Here is a 20,352-nt window from a genome sequence, read left to right on the forward strand (position 1 = left end):
CGTGCGTAACACCTCCATCAACCCTTACTCGAACGCTGTGGATGTCTCTCTTCGTGAGCTGGTGTAGAAAACAACGTCTTTGTCCCATGTTTCATGCCACCGTTACCCACGGAAGAGTAGCTGCTTAAAAGCTAAAATCTCTACAACTAGCATGGGACTAGTTAGCTTGAATAATCAGCTGGATTATTTGCAAAGGTGAAGCCAGTCATGCTCAACGTCACAAGAAAATGCAGTAGGAGGATCCTAAGAAAACATTAGGCAACACGCTGCTGGGCAAAAAGTGCTCTGACAGAGCACTAGTGGGGAACAAAGAGTCAACAGGAATCACTATGACTCCAATGAAAAGATATTTGTTGTGTTTTCCAAATAAAACCTTAAACCTTTACGTGAGCAAGCACCTTCTGGGAGCTGCTGATGTTGTTACCTGAGTAAGGTAGTTTGGTCAAAGCCAGGAGTGTGGAATTTAGGCCCAGATTCAGAGAAGTATTTGGGAACTTTATTTTCTCTGAAACCAGTGGTATTTGGACACCAAAAGGCTGCCGTGACTCATGCCCAGCCCACTCTTTTATGATATATACTGCATGTGGAAATCGTGCAGAAAAAATGCAAAGAAAAAAATAACCAAACTATATATAGATATTTCAGGCAAGTCATCTTTTTTGTGACTTTGGGATTTGTGACAATAGTTTTTTCTCCTAGAAAAGCTGGCATGCAAGAAATTCAAATTCCTCTTAGTCAGAATTTGAGAAGCAGTGTTTGAGTTTCAGACTTTCATTAAGAAGCCTGAATGCACAAAATGGCCATTCAGCTTCTGAAGGAAAAGTGCCCTGCAGAATCGCTTTCTGTAATAAATGCATGCACTGTGTATCAGGCAAATGTGGGGATCATATATGATCTATTCACTAGAGTCCTTTTCTGTTGTTAATGTCACGTAATGAGACACACTTTGCCTTACTTCCATCACACATAAGACAGTGGTGAATTTGAATCTCTGTATACTTTTCAGAATGACTGTCATGCTTGACCTTTCTTGGGTGCATCCAATAGAGGAATACTCTCATTTTCACCTTGCTCCAAAACCCTCCTTAGCTTCATGCTTTTAGGGCTAACAGGAAGCACCTTTAGTTTGGGGTAAGTTCAGTCTTTCCTCCCACCCTGTAGGACCCTCATGGGTAGACTCAAGTAATTTAAGAAAGGATCTGTGGATGGAAGCCAGTTCAATATCCCTATGCTATGGAAATGGAGCAACCCCAGGGGCTGGTCTCTGTTATGCCCTGCTGGACATGTTACCAGCAGGCCGCTTATAGCAACTCTGAAAGAAACTCCTCTAAAGACAGCATTATTTGCTTTTTTCATTCAACAGCACAAAACATGAGAAAAGAGTAAAACCAATAAAGACCCTTCCCTTAACCAGACTGTAATCTCCTTTTTTTTTTTTTTTTTTTTTGCAAGGTATGTGTCATCTGGCACAAGCAATATGTGACAAGTGATTCATTTAGAAGAAAATGATATGTTGTTAAGGCTGGCTCATCCTTCCTCTGTGCATGGCTGAGCTGTCCCTGGGCAAATGGTGAGCAAGTTTGGAGTTGAGCTCCTGATAGCTTTTCAGTCTTCTCACTCTTCCACCTTGATGCATTGCATTGCTTGCTTGCATTGGTACTGCTGTGTTGTGGTGCGAGGAAAGAAAGGTCTTTCCAATTATGTGCTTATATTAAAAAAAAAGAAAAAAAAATGACATCAACTGTAAGGGCTTTGTGTTTGTTATGGGTTCTGAAATATTCCACATACTTATTCTTTTTGCTTTATACACTTAAAAAATGTACTTGGCATTTCAGCTAACTGTGAAATAGTGCTAATTTATAGTTTTCTGTTTTAGTGATTTCTAAAGAAGTTCCATATGGCAATGCCCAAGATTTGGTGTTCAACAGGGTCTGGCCCATGGTCTTGTGAATGATTTCACTTTGTCGCTGAGAACTCATTGTCAATGTATTTATTAGATATCACTTGCACAGTCATTGACACTGCAACTTTACATTGTATGTGGCAGCAATGGGAAGCTCTGGTCAGGATTCATTTGTCTCTCACATGCTCATGTCTGCACACAGAATTTTTAACTTTGTGTAAAAGGTTTGTTCTTCTTCACACACAATTATGCAGGCAATGATATACACAGCCAGCTTTTGCATCCCCAGCTCTTTGACCATTCCTGCGCAGGAGGATACTGCCAGGAGGGCAGTGTCACAGAGTCACAGAGTCACTCCGGTGGGAAGGGCCCCCAGGAGGTCTCCAGCCCAACCTCCTGACCAAAGCAGGGCCAGACTAGGCTGCTCAGGGCTGTATCCAAAAAACCTCCAAGAATAGAGCCTGCACAGCCCCTGTGGGGAGTCTGTTGCAGTGTTTGACCACCCTCAGGTGAATCGTTCTTTCCTTATATCAGGTTGGAACCTCCCCTGTTTCCTCCTGTCTCTTGTTCTCCCGTCGTGCACCTCAATAAAAAGCCTGGCTCCCTCTTCTCGGTAACCTCGCCATAGATGTGGGCAGGTGGCTGTTAGGGGCCCTCACAGTCATCTTTCTCCAGGCTGAACAAGTCCCTAGTTCCTCTGCCTCTCCTCACAGGATAAGTGCTTCAGCCCTGACCATACAGGTGGCCCTCCACTGGACTCGTTCCAGTTGATCCATATCTTGTACTGGGGGCCCAAAACCACATGCAGTACTCCAGGTGTAGTCTAACAAGTACTGTGTAAAGGGGGACAATCCCCTTCCTTGGTCTCCTGGCTGTGCATGTTCATGCAGCCCGGAATGCTGCTGGCCACCGTTGCTGCCAGGGCCACTGCTGGCATGTGCTCAGCTTGCTGTTGGCCCAGACCCCAGGGCCTTTTCAGCAGAGCTGCTCCCCACCCAGCCAGTCCTTGGCCCATACCGTTGCAGGGGGTTTTTCCTCCCCACGTGCAGCATTTGGTAATTGTCCTCATGGAACTTCTTGAGTTTCCTGTAGATCTCTTCCTCCAGCCCGTCCAGGTCACCCTGAGTGACAGCCCTGCTCTGGAGCATATTGACTGCTCCTCCCAGTTTGGTTTTTTGGTATTGCACTATTAATCCCAGTTTTCAAGCTCAGCAGAGCATTTGTTTGCCTCTGGTTGCTTGACAGCTTCAGCTCTGGGTATGTTAATTGTCAAGCCCAAGTGTCTGGATGTCACTGTGAAACAAGGTGCCCACAGCTCTAGTTCTATACTAAAAATGCTGAGACTGTCTATAGAGTGAGATTTCAATATCTGGACATAGCTACACAGGGGAGGCAGCTTTAAAAGTTTGTGGTTTCCCTAAAAAGAGACCTTTTTCCCAAGCTGCTTTATCTAGCATGGAGTGGGGAGGCCCTGAGATAGTGTCTGGGCAACAGCGCTATGCAAGGTGCACGGCTGCCATCCTGTGGCACGCTGCCTGCCCGAGGGCAGCCCAGGCAAACTGGTGTGCGAGCAGTACCTGGTGTCTGCAAGTGGGATTTCCAACTAGGGAATGCTGCATGCAGACGACCGGTGGACTCCAGCCACCAACAGAAGACATTTGTTTTACCACTTATTAATATCTGAGTTGGAGTAACATCTTCTGAGCACAGCTAATATTATAGTGTTACTTAAACTGGCTGATGTACAAACTGAGAGGAGGCCCTTTCCCTGAATGGTCTGGAGAGAAACAGGGAAACAGGAGTAGAGCTTGTGTTTTCTCCAGTATGTAACCTGCAAATCAAGTCAATTGTTTTTCCCCACAGCTCCTGGTGGACGACATAATTTAAAAATAAATGTAAAAATTGGCCTTCTGAATATTCTCTTTCCTAGGGAAAACAACTCCTTCATTCTGTCCTCTGAAACCAAGTTTTCTAGACGTTACTTTGAAATCTGCCTCAACACCTTCCTTCAGCCAATTGCCCTCAGTCTCTATCTAGCAGGGTCACTGCAGCAGGAGCTTGCCCTCTTTTTTACCCGTGGGTAGCTCTCAGCTCAGCCAGGGTGCTACCAGAAACCAGCAGTACTCATAGCACCGTAGTCCCTCATACAGAGATTTCTTTTGCTCTTAATTGATAAATTACTTCCCTGAGGGCCGGATTCTGCAATATGCCAGGCACTCCCATCGGCGTCATTTTTCAGCTCTCACAACGCTGCAGGATCAGACGCTAAACCGCTAATTGGTTCAGAGCCAGCCGGAGGGATGGATATCAGCCTTGCCTGGGTTTAGCTCTGTTTGATGGACTCACAAATGCACCAAGTGGCTTTTGTCCAGCAACGTATAGCAAATACTATTCCTATTTATGCCCAGCATCTCTCAGTATGTTATCGCAGGGGATGGTAACATGTTTCCATCTGTGTGGGAAGCAGACTGCTACAGAGGCATTTGTGTATAATGACTAATGCCATTTGCCATTTGGTTTGCCACACGTCTTTGAAGGAAAAGAAATATACCTGCTATCCACGCTGTGTATGTGTGTGTGTGTGTGTGTGTGTGTGTGTGTGCGTGCGTGTGTGCGTGCGTGTGTGTGTGTATACATGTCTTCCAGAATGAGAATATTATTCTTAGTTTCACAGTTCCTTCACGGAGAATGTGAAGGCTTGAGACTGGAGTGCTTTTTCCCCTTTTCCTGTGCATTCTTCTTTTTTTCACATATTGTAAAGAGAAATCCTATAATGCATCAGGCATGCTACAACCTTAGGTCAGTTAAAATAAGCAGCAATTCTGCAAGAAGCTAAGTAGCAGAGAGGGTTTGCGGGACAGAGCATACATCCCACACTATGGAATAGAAGATATCCCATCTGATAATACCAAGTAATAATAAATGTACATTATGTATATACATGTTATAACAGTGTTAAAACTGTAATAAAATATGAACTGAATAATGCCAGGAAGTGATAAATAGATGCTTGCTTTTGAGTTCACTAGAGTTAACTGTTAGGTTTGGAAGTCACTGCTGAGTATCATGCATAAAATGAACTGGATGTTTTTGTACTCTTGTCAGTGGATAAACATCTCTAAACAAACAAAAAAACCCACTTCCACACTTGGCAGCAACCAGTGCTCTTCTGAACCACGGGCCAAGGACTGCATGCACATGACTGAGATCCTCTCTCCAGCTAAGGCTTGAGAAACCTGATGGAAACAGGAAGAGCAGCTAGCTGTACTGATACCGAGTTATTTCTGAGGACTTTACTTTGTTTTCTTCTTGGAAGAAAGCCAAAGTAATGTGCTTAGCCCAAAATGTGGACCCCACGTGACCTAATGTTCTTTCTAGAACACAGTCATCCTTGTTCCTATTGCTTTCTGTACCGTACTTGCAATTTTATAGCACACTGAGGTCTCTGCAAAAATTCATCTACTCCTGCTAAAAAAACTTGCTTTGAAGACCTTAGGCTGACCTCATCCATAATAGCTGATTTTGAGGAGTTTAATTCTGCAGGACACTTACTAATTTTCTCATTGTGTGCCACAGGAAAACATATTATTTTAATGTGGTTTGAAAACACTGAACAGCGTGGACCACACCCATGATGAGCAGTTGTTATTCTACTGGCACTACCAAAGGGTATCTGGGTCTGGGCTTACATTAGACAGAGTGACTGCAATAATGTTTGTTTTAGTAACTATGTGCTATTGGTTTCTTGCTGACTATGAGTTGGTCGCTTCCAACGACCCACAGAGGAGCTTTCCTGCCAGCTGCGGCTGTAGTTTTTGTTTTGGACAGTCATGTCTACCAATAGCTGCACTAAAACCTCCAGCTGATTTCATAGATGGCACCATTCAGGTGCTGAGTGGTTGTGCCTGGATTGCGGCTGATGTGGCTGTGCTGACCTCGGCTTTGTGAACATCACTACCTCTGGGCAGCGGGGGGCAAATTTCCAAGAAAGTGCAACTCAACACGGCTCCCACTGCATGCAATGGCCTTGAGATTGCTCAGAAAAGCAGACTGTTGAAGGTAAGCAATGCGCCAGGCCAACTGTGCTGCTTCTCCACGTCCTTCAACAGCTAGCTTCTGCCACCAGCTGGAGTTACAAATCCCACCTCTGGTCAGAAATAAGATGCCTGCCTGCCATGCACAGCCGTATCACCAGCCCTAAGGCCCATGGTAGCCACAGGCTCTGCAGGGAGGAGAGGGACCGGACCCCCTGGTCCCCAAAGAGATATGCAGCCTGTCACCTCGAACAGGTCCCTGGAACTCAGCCAGCATGCAGTGGAGGCACAGGCTGGATTTCCCATGCTGTCAATTTTCCTCATTATTTTCTCTACTTCAAGTAGAGCCCAACGGCCCCCTCGCATCGTCTCTGAATCAGTTCCACCACTATAAACATTACTAATAATCAAAAATCAGAAAATGGTTTCATCTCTAAGGAAGCAGACCCCCGGCTTCACCTGGCAGTAAAAAAGCATTGCCTGAGAGGCAGGAGAGGCGGCCGGCACGTCTCCGCGCTTTGCCGTGGGCAGTGGAAAGGTTGCCTTACCTATGCACCGAGTTGTGTGGGGGCGGGGGGGGGGGGGGGCAAAGAAGAAGGGACAGAGCTCGTACTACCAAATTCAAATTGTAGCTGGCTTGTGTTGAGCTGGCTCAGGCCGAGAGCAGGGAGCTTGTACCTGCCTGCAAAATGCTGTGTAGACATATCCGTGGTTTGGAAAGCCTGCTGAATTGGCATGGCAGACATTGCAAAGATCTTAGCAGCAAATTATGGCATTAGTGTCAATAGCAGGATTTCCAGTACTGTAGGAGTAATTTATCTTTTATGTAAAGAAAACACAGATGTGAGAGCGAATTTGAGAGGAAGAACAATCAAGAGTTACAGTTCTTAAAAAGCTTCTTGCCAGGCTGTTAGCTTCTTGCTTTCCACCACCGTTTTCAGAGTTCCTTTCTGCTACTGACTGTGTGCATTTGAGGGTAACACGTAGCAGCTCAACAGTTAAAAATATTCTGACCTGAAGTCATCTGCCCTTTCAACATTACACTGCAAGGTAGCCAACAAAATAAACCCATGTGCAGATGTGTGTCTGCATGTGTGCATGTGACACACCAGCCCGTTAAGTGCACATCCCATAAAAATGTACTGCTAAAGTCTTTAACCAAAGACATGCACTTAATCAATAAAACGGACGAGGCAACAAGCTAGTGACTTAGAGCTACCTGACAGTATTTTTACATTTCCAGCTTTTCGTGCCCATAGGACATTATAGGCTCCTCAAAGCTGGGATTTGCTACTCCCCTTCCCCGTGACGTGAGATCCCCGGGGAGCCGTCTGGGACGGGCGCCCAGCACGGCACTGCTCGGGGTAGTGCACCCCGAGGACACATCTCCATGAGTGGTTGTGGGTGGGACTGAATTTGCTCGGCCCCGGGGCCGCACAGCGGTCTGGCCCTTTGAGCGAGCTGCCAGCTACGTGGCTGGCTTAAAGCGAGTCCCGGCCGTGCCTGCAACTCTCTGCGCGCACCTGAGCACTGCCACGGTGCCAGGACCAGCCGTTTTCGGTAGGAGTTTCCAGGCGTTCACCGAAGCAAAACAGGCCCAGGCACCAAATTATTTTGAGTTTTTAAAAACCCTTTACATACCCCTTGTAAAAGGCAGAGACCTATGCCATGATTCTCCTTTTGTTCCTGAATGGCAACAGAGGCAGAGGAAATAAATGGGCAAAGACGTATTTCTTTCCAAACTATCATGTTTTATCACAGTTTTCCCAGCCCTGTGAAGGTGTGTGGAGGGAGAGCTGGCACGGGCCCCGTTTGCTCTGCAGAGGGCACTGTCTGCCTGGCTTTGTCTCAGAAAACCGTACTTGTTAGCACCGTTTCCGCCACTGCTTCAGCAAAAATAAATTTGGCAAGACATTAGAATAACTGTGTTCTTCCTCCAAGATTTTCTATCGGAAAATAAATGCAGTTTTGGAAAATGGATCTGCCGTGAAAGGGAGTTAAAACAGCATTTGTCCTGGCAGAAATGAAGGTCAGATCCCTAGCTAGTATTGATCAGCGTGTGACACAGATTTCACCCATTCTATTTAATGAACAATTTAGGGTGTGCAGCCAGGTTGCTGGATCCTTTGCAATGCGATGACTTCTTTCTTGCTCGTTCCGGGAACAGCTAGTATCTGGTCGCTTTGGGCCACGGGGGACACAAATTTGGGCCTTGCCTGCCTCATGACATGTACCACGCTGGTGTAAAGCAGCTCCCAAGCCACGTGTGCAGCCAGGGGAGCAATTTCCTCACGGAGGAAGACCCTGCAGCAGCTCAGAGCGAGCATAAGGGCTCCCTCCAGCCTGGCCCCCTGGTCAGAAGCGGGCACAGATGGCTGGGGAGAAACCAGAGATGGCTCGAATTTTCCTGCGTTCTGGTTCTCCTCGAGGTTTCCCTTCAGCCCTTGTTGCTGTCCTCAAACAGCCCCGATTTATTGCTGTGGGCAGGTCTGGGGCTGAGCTCTTTGTCATTGCAAATTGGGAGGCACCCGAGGGGCATGTGTCAAGTGACCGCTGTGGAGAACAGACGCCTCGGGAGCCCAGGGCTAGTGCCAGCCTCCTGGCAGGGCACATCCCTGCCGGGCCTCACCGGCACCCACAGGCAAGGTTGAGTTTCTTGGGATTAAATGTGCTAATTTCAAGCTAAATGCTGCTCTGAGCTCCTGAGCAACGCCCACCTCCAGGTGTCCCCTGTGCCACCTCTGTAGCCGCGGTCAGAGCAGGTCCCTGGCCTGCAGTGCTATGAGTTGTTCCCAGTCTCTGCTGCTATTTCCCATCCCCTTGTTTCAAATAGTCTGAATTGTGCTGACTATAAGGCTGCACTGCTTATCGCACTGTCTTTTCCTCCTTTACTTTTTTTTTAATTCTTTTTTTAGGAACAAGCTGGTTTGTGAAGCTGGGGAGAGCTTACACATTTGGCCTGGGGAAGGGTGTCTTTGTACGGGAGGCACTGAGGGAGCCATGCTACCCATCTCTGACCGAATCTTTGGAATTGCTCTCTTAAGAGCCTGCTACAGGAAAGATGCTCTGTGGAGCGGTGTACATGAAGGTAACAGGAACTGAAAATAAAAGCAGGGTTTAGATTAAAGATGCAATGCATGGGCGTTATGGCTTGGTCAGGAAAACAAAGCAGCAGGTGCTTAAGATTCAGTGGTTTCATTGGGAGTTAAGAAGGTGGCTTAAGCAAGAGAGAGGCATTCCTGACTGCATTTCTACCATATGCTCATGGGAAAATTCGTGGCCCCTCAGAGACAGTGATACTAACAGAGAGCAAATATTTTTCTTTGCCATTAAAATGCCTTACAAAAAAATCTAGTCAAAAACAAGGCTTAACGACCCAAAGTGTTCCACTTTTACATACATTTTATCTTCCAAATTTTGAGGCCATCTCTGTTCATCTGTTCTTTCTTCTTTTTCTAAAGCACCACAGGTTCACCTCTGGAGTAATAAATCTCATTACTGGTGCTCTGAGTTTCCCTTAAGTACGTTTCTGTGTTTGAAGTGAAACACTGGAAACAATCACATTTTCACTGAAGATCAGTCTCTAATCATTTTTAAATGTTGATGCAGTATGCTTACAGCAAGTATCATGCAGGATTTCTGTAATGTGTCATCTCTTTGTGTCACACCTTTATCTCTTTACCCAAGGTAGCAATGGCACGTAAATAGTGCACATCTTTCTTGCTGAGGAGAAATGCCACTTGTGTCCTATTTAAATGATCCCTATTTAGGATCCTTCAGATTGAACCCTTTTCCCATATTCACGGGCCATCACAAAGCAAGGCACCGTCCAGTGAAAAGGATAGCTCCTCAGCCGGTATGAAAGAAAGAAGCCTTCAAGTAGAGTTTTTAACGTCTCAGTCCCACCAAACAATTTGTTGAAACGGCCTTCTGGGCTCTCTGTATGCGATGAGGCAAGCGTGTCTATGTGCACTCAGCACCAGCAAGCTTCCACTTAATCCTTATCCTTCTACAGAAGGCAAGGAGGCTTTCATTAACTTAGAGTAATCAGCCTTTGAAAGAAGGAGCAGAGATAAGAGGTGCAAAACGCTCAGTGAAGCCGTGCCTCTGACAAGAGCAATCTCCTCTGATCTGTGCCTGCTCCTACAACATGCCTGGCAGTGAGCAGTGGGGGGGGGGGGGGGGGCTCTGAAAGAGCAGAGATTTCGCTGAATTTTCAGTTTTTCTGGGTATGATCCTGGACTAGTTCCACTCTTATGCACTTAGAGTAATAGACTCAGGTCGATTCCTGTTTATAGGATCCCAAAAGTAAGCCTAGCACTCTGACTACCAATGAAACGACAGATCCAACCCACAGGTTAACTTCCCCCTCACCACTTCTAATCACTGTCCTTCCAGGCTACTGTTGCAAATCCATCCAGGATGAAAAATTGGATACTCAAATAGAGACAAAGGATGTTAAAACCAAAATAATTCATGAAACGGGTGGATCTTCACAAAGCAGGAAAATTCCTAGCTAGGAGGATGTCACCAATGTGCTTTAGTAATGGAAGACAGAGGGTAACAGCTAACTGATGCTTGAGAAGAATTTGTTTTACTGAATTTTTTTTTTAAAGTGACTGAATACAAACAAATTCCCTGCAGCATGGGACTTTTCTACTCCCAGCTACAATCTGTGAAGAGTAAAATCACTATAAAGCCCTCAAAAAATCCTCAAGACTAAGCATCTTAGTAAGTTTGCTACATCACTCAAGTGTCAAGTATAGAGACATACATGACCCATAATGCTGTTATAACTGATATCATATTGGTACAGTTCTTTGAACTGCCATGTCACACAGCCTTCATCAGCTCAGTTATTAATATGAAAACAACCTTTGGATTTCTTTTCTTCAGATTAATTTTATGGTTTTTTGAAGCCTTCTTTCCTTTTAAGATGAAACCTCATGTTTTCCCTCTGTGCTTAGCTGGGATAGATCTCAACACATTGATAGACATTGTCTCAAAACAGTGAATTGTGATGATTTGTGAAGAAATGTGAGAAATTTTAGTAGGACTGTGTTCCAACCTATTAGTTCTTTTAAAGTGTTCCCTAGAAAGTAGGTTCATATAAGTCTCTCTAGGTCAGTTTATATTATCTTAGTTATCTTTTGAGAGGCAGCAGCCCCTCACATTTTTATTTAGTAAAGACAAGATGACTCCGTTAGTTCACGTTTTCTGTATAGATTATTATTCTGCTACAGGAGAGATGGTTCGAGGCCACCACCAACCATGTATTTCACTGTCCTATCCCTTACTGGTTGGATGTCCCTGAGTGTCTGCTATGTGCAAGCCCCTGTGGGAGCTCTACACTTGGGCTCCCCCGGCCAGCTCTTCTGGCCCCTCCAGCAAGATGGTGCTGGGTGGTGGGACACCAGTAGAGACATTTCACGGGGACATCCAAGGGGCATTACAGAGGGTGAGAGAATTGCTTGGACAGTGGGGTCCATCAACACATGGAAAAACACAATTTTTCTGTTACGATGAAACATACCTTTTGATCTATTCTCAGGGCCAGTAAGGCACCCTAGACATTGTAGCAGCTCAAGGACAGCAAGGAAAAAGGGCAGACAAGGAAATATATGAGGGGCTGCAGACAATGTTTGACCCTCTGCAGACAGTATGTGCCGATGGCCATGAAGTGAACCCCTTCTTTCACGACACGGACCTTGTCTGCCCCAGCAGTGGCTGCATCCTTGCTCCGTCAGGTCAGGATAGAGGCAAAGGAGTTAGTATGGCTGAGTCCCCATATACGGACAATACTGATGGGAGGAGAAAGCGGAATGGTGTGGTCTGGGGTTTATGTGCTATGGATAAGCTGGCCAACATAGAATTGCTAGAAGAACCTCTTTTGGGGTGGTACAAATGGGATTGCTCAAGTCAAGTGCTCCAAGCTTGTGTTTCAGACGTACCTTATCAGCACGTTACTGGTTGACTTAGGCAGGACAGCTGCTGTGAAGCGCATCCCATCCCCATCCCGCACCTCTTCCAGTGCACAGGAGGCTTGGGCACCAGCTGAGCACCAGGGGTTTTACGTCAGGACCTATCTAAGGTTTAGGTGTTGAGGTAAGAAATGTGACAGCCCTCAAGGAGCTGGCACCTAGGTGTGTGCTTCTACATTTGTTCGTACTGAAAATGATGGCTAGAGTGAACGCTACCAAGCTTGAGAACTGAGATCCCTAGCCATGCTGGTACAGCTGGAAATATGTAACACAGAATATTTCTATTCTCCATTTGCATAAGGTTTAATAACTGTTGATAATATTTACCCATTTAAGTGGCTTTTAATAATATCACTTTCATGGAAACTCTTTTACCACTGGATATTTTTACAAGTGATGAAGTCATGGGATGAAATCCTGGCTTACTTGAGTTGGTGAGGACTAAAACTGCAAAGAGATTCAAAACCACTTCAATAATAGAACATAAGGTATATCAGGCCACTGAAAAGTGCATTGGTACTTACAATTAGCAATATAATTGATAGTTACCATGAATCTTAATAATTATCTAAAATGCTACCCTTAAAAATGAACTCTTGGAAAGGGGCCAGATTGCCAACTCCAATGTTTATGATCAGAAAACGTAGGCAATGCTTTCTTTTAGAAAGTGGGTACAATAAGAAACAAATGACAAAAGCATTTGATTTTATGTGTGTGGTCTTCATCAAATTAGCAAAAAATCCTCTGAGGGCAGGATGAGAGTTTGCAGGCATCATTAAAGAAATTTATTTTTAAAAGGACCTTGAAAGAGAGCTGTATGAATAGCTGGGAAAAAAAGCCTGATTGGATGGTATACAGATGAATTAGAGGAGTTATTAGTAATTTTTGTTTTCATCTTTGGTAAACAGACCTGAGACATCCTGGTTTCCTGGAAAGGCTCATTACTGTGAAAATGAGGTCTGTTTAAAATAGTCCTAAGCACAGCATCCAAAAATGGAGTCCCCACACATTACTATTTACACATGGAAATTTGGGCCAGCTCTAGGCCAGTGACTTTAAAGGGTTTTTTTAATAAAAAAAAGGAAAAAGTACTTTGGATTAGAATACTTCATAATTCCAACTTCTCTTCCTGAGGTAGGAGTAATCTGATGTGTGTATACTGATGTGCCTCGCTGCTTCTTTTTGTGTCACTCTTTAAGGTCTTTTTGCATAAGTGAAGAAGAAAAATACTCGGGGACAAGTAAATAAAGATGCTAACAGGTGTTCTTCTTTGTACGATGTGTTGCTCAGCGTTTTTACACTTAGCTAACTAGACACATGCTAGGATTTTTTTTTTTTTTGAAACTAAACCTAATTAGTTCACTTATTCTACTTGCAGCAGGCATTTGAAGAAATATCTAATGAACGTGTGATCAGCTCCTGTGCTGTAAATACAAATGAAAGGTCAGAGACAGAACAGCTTCTGCTTGTGAAGTTTCCCTGATTTAAATCGTGGCTCCTAGCCTGATGATCACACTGCTCCTTTACCCTTCCTTTTGGATAGCAAAAACCTGCCCAAAACAGAAGCAGCCATTCAGATCTAGGCACATAAAACAAATGCTTTTCTTCCACTGTCTCCAGCAAAAACCTCTTTTCGAAGAAAAATTGCTCTCTAGAAAAAGATGGCAGAGGAGAGGTTGATTCTTCTAGTTTCAAAGTATATGGAAAATTGCAATGCTATATCCTTTTGTCATCTAATTATGAGAAAAAAAGGCTTCCCCCTTTTCCAGTTTTCCATTTGCATTTATAATTGCATGTTGCCATGGCGAAATCTTATAATCCTTCACTTTGATGAAAACACATCCTTATAGGAATATAGAGAAAAAAAAACCCATCAGCATCCAGTTATTTTGTTTGGACGGCAATGGCCGTCCAATAGCACTGGAGAGCAAGCGGGGCTTCATCCCTGACGGTCGGTGGCTGTGAGGGTGGCGAGGGAGGAGGCTGAGGCCGCTCGACTCGCTTCCCTCTCGGTAACACTGGTGGAGCAAATCCCGTGCGGAGGTGGCGGATCCTCGCCGGGCGGACAAAAGAGGGCTGGAGATGTCAAACGGAATCAAGCTGAAAAAAGCTGGAGGAGCTGCCTATTGTCTCCAGCTCGTGCGATTAAATGTGGGATTAAGGAGGAAACAGCCCCCTGGCTCATTGGGCCCATTCAAGAGGAGCTTGTTCCCAAATTTTTTGACAGGGGTGGCTTCTATTCAGTGCCCCAGCTGATATCACCAGCAGCACAAAGGGACTTTAGGGGGTTAATTAAAACCAGGTAATGGAAAGAATCAAGTACTGACACTTCACAAATGCCACCATGAATCCGAAGCAAGAGAAAAGACATATGGTAGGAAGAGCAACCTCCCTGCTGCCACCAGCTCTCTTATATTCAGGCGGTGATTGACACTTAATTATTTTTCGGGTGAAACTGAACGTTAGCAGTTAGTTCCCTTTCTTCTGCTGTGAAACGTGAGCAGGATCAGTTCCCAATCAGCATCTCAAAGAGCACCAGCCCATACAAGCCTCAGAGTATCGCATATGGTCCCCTGAAATACTCCTGCATGTGTAGGCTGGGGAACCTTGCTGTACCTCTCTCGTATTTATCTTCGACTTCTGAAATGTTGCGGTCAACATTTCTCCCCCCGTCACTTCAGCATGAAAGTATATGCATCATGCTGTAAAACTAATGATGTGCTGGGTCTATTTCCACAGCCTCTGTTGCAGGAAAGAAGCTTCTGAAAACTGTGCTAGGAGCACCTGCAGAAGTCCCTGAGGCGTTTGTCCATCCAGGTCAGAGCGTACTTCCGTGTCAGGCAGCCCACTAAGGGACAACAGCAATTCTGCATGATGCTTGCAGCAGTCGCTGTTTTAAGCACACAAATGCAAAAACAACGGTCTTGTTCTGGAACTGCCCCAAACTGTGTGATTGGAGATAAAAAAAATGAACATTTAGGACATCCACGAAATGTCATAATCTGATGCCAGGTCTACCCAGTTGTGAAGTCCCTGGGAAAAACAACGAGAAGTGTTTATGAGGTTTATAATGCCAAATTTCTTAGGCATTTATTTTGCTAAGTTTACTTCTATTTTATTTCCTAAAACTAAATTACCTAAAAATGGAACAAAACTCTTCTATTTAGGCCAAAGGGAAAGGTTTGGATTTGAAGTTTAGTATTTTTTTCCTTCCAATTTTTTTTATTGTTGTGGAAACCCCTTTTTTGATCCTCTGCAGGGAACTTAGCCCTAGCTAGCATTAAATCAGCAGTCCTAAACTTTTCTGATAATGCCACTATTTACAGAGTGAGCTCTTCTTGTGATTGAGCTGCTGAAGGACATTGAATTTCAATTGTGGGCTCAACTCCTAAATTCAGCAGCACTGTGCTAACTAGACATGAATATTACTGCCTGGAAAGAGAGTCTATTCTAGAGACAGTGAAAGACAGACGATTTGCTGTAAATCAATCTGGGCCACTACCATGCAGTACAACAGCTACTTCATGGCAGTTTGTTTGCAAGTGGGCTTATTACATGGCAGTAAACATAAAACAAATCTCCCTTCTTCAAGAGAGCAGTAAGCTTCCTTGCTTCTGCCGTGGGTTACCAGGATAAGAGCACAGCTGCAATCAGCTAGTGCAGAATAACTGAGGTGCAGCAAGGTCAGGCCCCAGTGTGCCCACAGCACCTGGTGGGTCAGGCTGTGCTTGTAAGCAAGGGGTGAAGCCAAGCACAGGTAAGGCTGGTATTTAACGGTTTGCCAGCATGACTTTCTGTACAGCAACTTGTATTTCTGCTGCACCTTTATCTGGTCAAGCTATTTTGGGAGCACAGGGGCAACATAAGCTTGCTTGAAAGAAACCAGGCTTATGCCGGGATACAGGCAAAGCATACTGTTCTGGCTGTTGTAGTTTAGCCACTGCCAAGGGATAACTCCCTGTGTGATTAACCCCAATGAAACAAGATCATAAGTCCCTTCTGCTAGCAAAATTATCTGCAGCCTAACTGGAGATAAAAACTGTCATATCTCTGTGGACTCCAGTCTTTCTGGGGAGCGCAGTGGGACCACCAGTGACTTTGGTGGACTGGGGTGCACAAAGCGTACTGCACGCATCTATGCCACTGTATGGTACACTCAATTCTAGCACGTCATTGTCTTCCCGAACCTTCAGGATGGGTAACAGCATTTCCTTGCTTCATAAGTGTGTTGTAAGGATAAATCAGTTCATGACTGAGAACCATTCAAAATACTAGGGCTATGGGGAGTGCTGAAGAAGAGGAGAGAGAAGCAGCACAGGATTTCCAAAGACAGATAACCTTCTCTCCACTTAAAACTTTTCTGTGCTTTATTTCTTAAAGTTTAATTAAATTTTAAATTTAAGCTGTAACAAGTATTGACCGTCCTTTGCAACATAGTGGTGAGCAAATGTTACTCAGTCATGAAGGCAGAAACCCATAGTAAAACCTGCCTGCTGCTAAAACACTCACCAGGCAGAACTGGAGAGCCTTACAAGTCTGAATGACAAACTACTTCTAGCTTTATGTACAGGGGTTCCTTCATTGTAGGAAACACCCCAGTCCATTCTCAGGACTCCTTTTTTACCTTAAATCCCTCCCACTGGTTGCCCTCATTCCTCTTTCAAAACTAGCTATATCACAGAGATGCAAACACTGCAGTTATCCTGCTTGTCTCCTCTCCCACCTGTTCTTTCTCCCTTCTTTCCAGAAAAGCATGAGGAAAAGAGGTGCCTCAAGCCAAAAGGAGGGTAAAGGGATGACAGTGGTAAACAAGCAGAGGTGCAGAGATCTCAGTCAACTCTTACGTTGTCCCCAGAACTGTCCATGCTGAGGAGCAAGTTGATTTGTGGTGAGTCTTCACAAAGAAGACAAAGTATTTCAATTATTATCTTCTATTATTCCTTACCGCATGCCTTCACAGTGCTGCATGTTTAGAGCAGAGGCTAATTTCTGCCCTGCATCAGCCTGCCAGGAAATGACTGATGTGGGACTATTCCCTGCACACAGGGATATTTATTCCCAGGTGTGTCAGTCCGGCAGATCCAGCACGGCGTGTTTGTCAGAGGCATTGCACAAACAAGGTACATGCCGTGGGTATACCAGCTCTGCGGGCGTCACCTGGAGATTTGTACCATGAAGCTGCAACAAATACCTGACCTATTACAAAAACTCTGGCCTCTGCGTAGTGTTAATAAAAATGCAATGAAAGCTAACGAGGGAACTCAAGAAATAGTTATATATATACAAAAATAGTTCTATACATACAGAGCCTTTACATTGTTTTAAAGCTGCTGCCAGGTCCTGTCTGGAGCACGTTGTTCCTGTGCGCTTGTATAGCCTGGTTAAGGGAGGACTGAAAGGAAAACCATGAGACATTCACACCTATAACTACAGCTAGCTGCATCATAGCAGCAGCTTTATCAAAGTCTTACAGAAAAAAAGATGTTTTCTCTGCTGTAGGCTTTCTTTTTTTAAGAAGTCAAACAAGTCTTTAGCAAGATGTCACCAGGCACTGTCTGGGGCTGGAGTTTCACTGACGGCAGAGACCTTCTGCTGGAGAAAGAGACCATATGCTGCTGTAAGTCTGTCTGCTGTGAGGGTGTAAGGAGAGGTTATGTCGCAGCAAGGTTTGGGGTGAACCTTTAAGGTCTGTAGTGAACACTATTGCCATTTTGAGAGAAATAGAGGTTAAACAGAATACTGAAAAACAAAAATCCAGAACTAATTTTCCTTTGGCCCAGCAAGAATGACTGCCGTGGGCATCCTACGGGAACTGAGCCTGGTTACGGCCAGAGTAATGCTAATCCTTGGCTTGTACCAAGGATTAACTCTCTGCATGGATGCCTCTGTATCCCAGACTGCAGTCTCAGCACATTAAAACCTTTCCATCTCTCAATATTTAAATGCATACAAAATGTCCACTTGCACCCTATCTGTGTATCGCTATGCGTCTGCTCCTGGAATGGGAGCTGTATGGGCTGGCCTGGGAGAGCCAGGGCTTTGCAGAGTTGGACTGGCTGCTTTCACCCTCCCACCTTGCTGCTGGCTGCCCTGTCTCCTGCTAGATGAAACAGCGAGGGATCGGATTCGGTAACTGTAGGGGCAGACAGCGAGGAATTGGACAAGATAGAGTTAAGGAGCCGAAAGCCCTGGGAGGAATAAATAGCAGCATGTAGATAAGGTAGTAGCCACATGAGATGAGAAGGAGTGATGATGGGAACTTGACCTTCGGGAAAGTACCAATCCGGGCTAGAGTTTATATAAAGGGCTTGCTTGCTTGAATAAAGTTGATTCTGATCCAGCACATTGGAGTCCGTGAATCAGACCACCACAGCAACTCTGTGACCTCCTTAGCCTGGGCACTTGCCTGCTCAGGAGCAGTGTCCTGTGCTGGGAGGGAAACCTACCACTGGCCTGAAGCACCGACTCTGGTGCTCAGACACTTACCGAGACACTTTTTTTGCAGCTTTTGCCAGCAGGTAATCAGAGGCAAAGAGGTAGCTGTTGTACGCTTGCAACGCGTATCAAATCAACCACTTTGAAGTTGTCTCATTAAAGAGGATTAGTCATGGTCCAGCAGAGACGGGGTAAAGTCTCACTAAATGAAACAGAGTTCATATGGTTTCATGCATTTGTTAACAGAAACATTTCCCTCTTGTAAAATGGACACTTTGTGCATCGTTTCCCTCTGCATCAGTCCTTTTCAGCCCTTGGACTTTGGGCAGTAGGAAAGATGTTGCATCATTACCTTGGGAGCACCTCCGAGGCAGGGAGACCTGCTGCACCAACTGGCAAAAGGCCACATCACTTCCAAACACCCCAGAGCAGGCGACAAAACCGGGCATGCAGGCCTGGCAGGGAAGGAAGCTGCGGGGAGAACCGGGACCAGCTGGGCAAAGATGTGGAAAATAGACATGGAGAGGTGCCAAATTTGGAGCCCTGAGAAATGGGAGCCAGTGGACACAGGCTTTGGGAGTGAGAGAAGGGGCCGCTGGTGGCTGGGGTGGGAGAAAAGATGCTGTTGAGTCTTGAGAAGTTGCTGAGCAAAGAGACTGGGGATGTGCCGAGAAGCTCAAGGACTGATGCCCACCCAGCGAGGAAGGGACTGCATGAACAATACCAAACAGACTATATCAATAATACCAAAAGAGGACTTCCATTTCCACACTGGCAGTATATTTTCAGTTTTATTACTTAGATCAGTTTTGCATTATTTTCATGCAGCAGCAATGTTTAGTGGGATGCGTGTCCATTCATGTTCCAATGAGGCCTGAGTTCATTTCGTGATATGATACAATTGGCAAAATATTTTGGTTTTCAATTAAAATATTTAAGTACAGCTTCTATTAACCTGTCTGGAGTTTATCTTCTCTATCTAAGTACCTACTTGTTTGTTTTAAAGGCAGAAAGCCAACTGTGCACCCATAATTTGTATTTTAGGCCCCTTGCACAAGGTTGTATTATAATATGGTTTTTGATAGTGTGTTCACTTGCTGTTTTTTTCATGGATTCCCCCTGCTTCATTCAGCACAAGGGCGGATTTGCTCTAGAAACGACCAGGAATTGAGCAGTGAGAGGCACTCTGGCAGCACATACTCTGCTTCATTTTACACTGCAGCAGTTAAGTGTTCCTCATTTTCTGGGTTCCTACCTTGGGGCCAAGGGCTTGATTTACAAAAATCCCCAACATTTGCCATTGCAGCAAGTCAGGGAAAGGTGTGCTTTGAACATAAAATAAAAGGTGAGGTGCTCTGAGGAATACGGTACACGTTTAAAACCAGTCACCCCAAATTAGCAAATTAGCTCCACGCAGCCCTACCTCTGTCCCAGCAGGACTAATTAGTGGCGACTCCTCGGCAGCCCGGATGTCACCAGGGCTGACTGTGTAGTGCTAGTTCGGGTGTCTCTCCGTAGCGCTCCCCTCTCCGTCTGGCTGGGGGAACACAACACCGACATCTCAAGTGGTCTGGAAAGCAGTAAGCCCTGTTGGACCCTGCTTAACTCAGGGGCATTAGCTCAGGTGTCTCTGCATCAGTGGTACAATTTATTCCCAAACTACACAAACCATCCTCATTTAACAGAGAACTGGCTATATTTATAAAATCAACACAAGTTAGTATATCAGAAAAGTTGGCTTTTGTCCAGAACTTTTCATACACTTGTAAAAATCAGATTTTAATTAAAGAGTTGCTGAGGAATGCTAGGGAACCTCTAGGACCATCATGTTCAGATCCACTAGCAAGTCTGCAGGAGTAAACCTGCGTTATACCAGAGGCATTGTGTGCCATTGCTCAAAATATACTTTATATGTATTACTCAAAAAATGTTTTGTCACCTGGCCTAATTTACAAAGCTGCTTCCGTCTGATTTTACAAGGAGTAAAGCAAACATTAAA

Source organism: Dromaius novaehollandiae, chromosome 1, assembly GCF_036370855.1.
Source record: "Dromaius novaehollandiae isolate bDroNov1 chromosome 1, bDroNov1.hap1, whole genome shotgun sequence".
NCBI lineage: Eukaryota > Metazoa > Chordata > Aves > Casuariiformes > Dromaiidae > Dromaius > Dromaius novaehollandiae.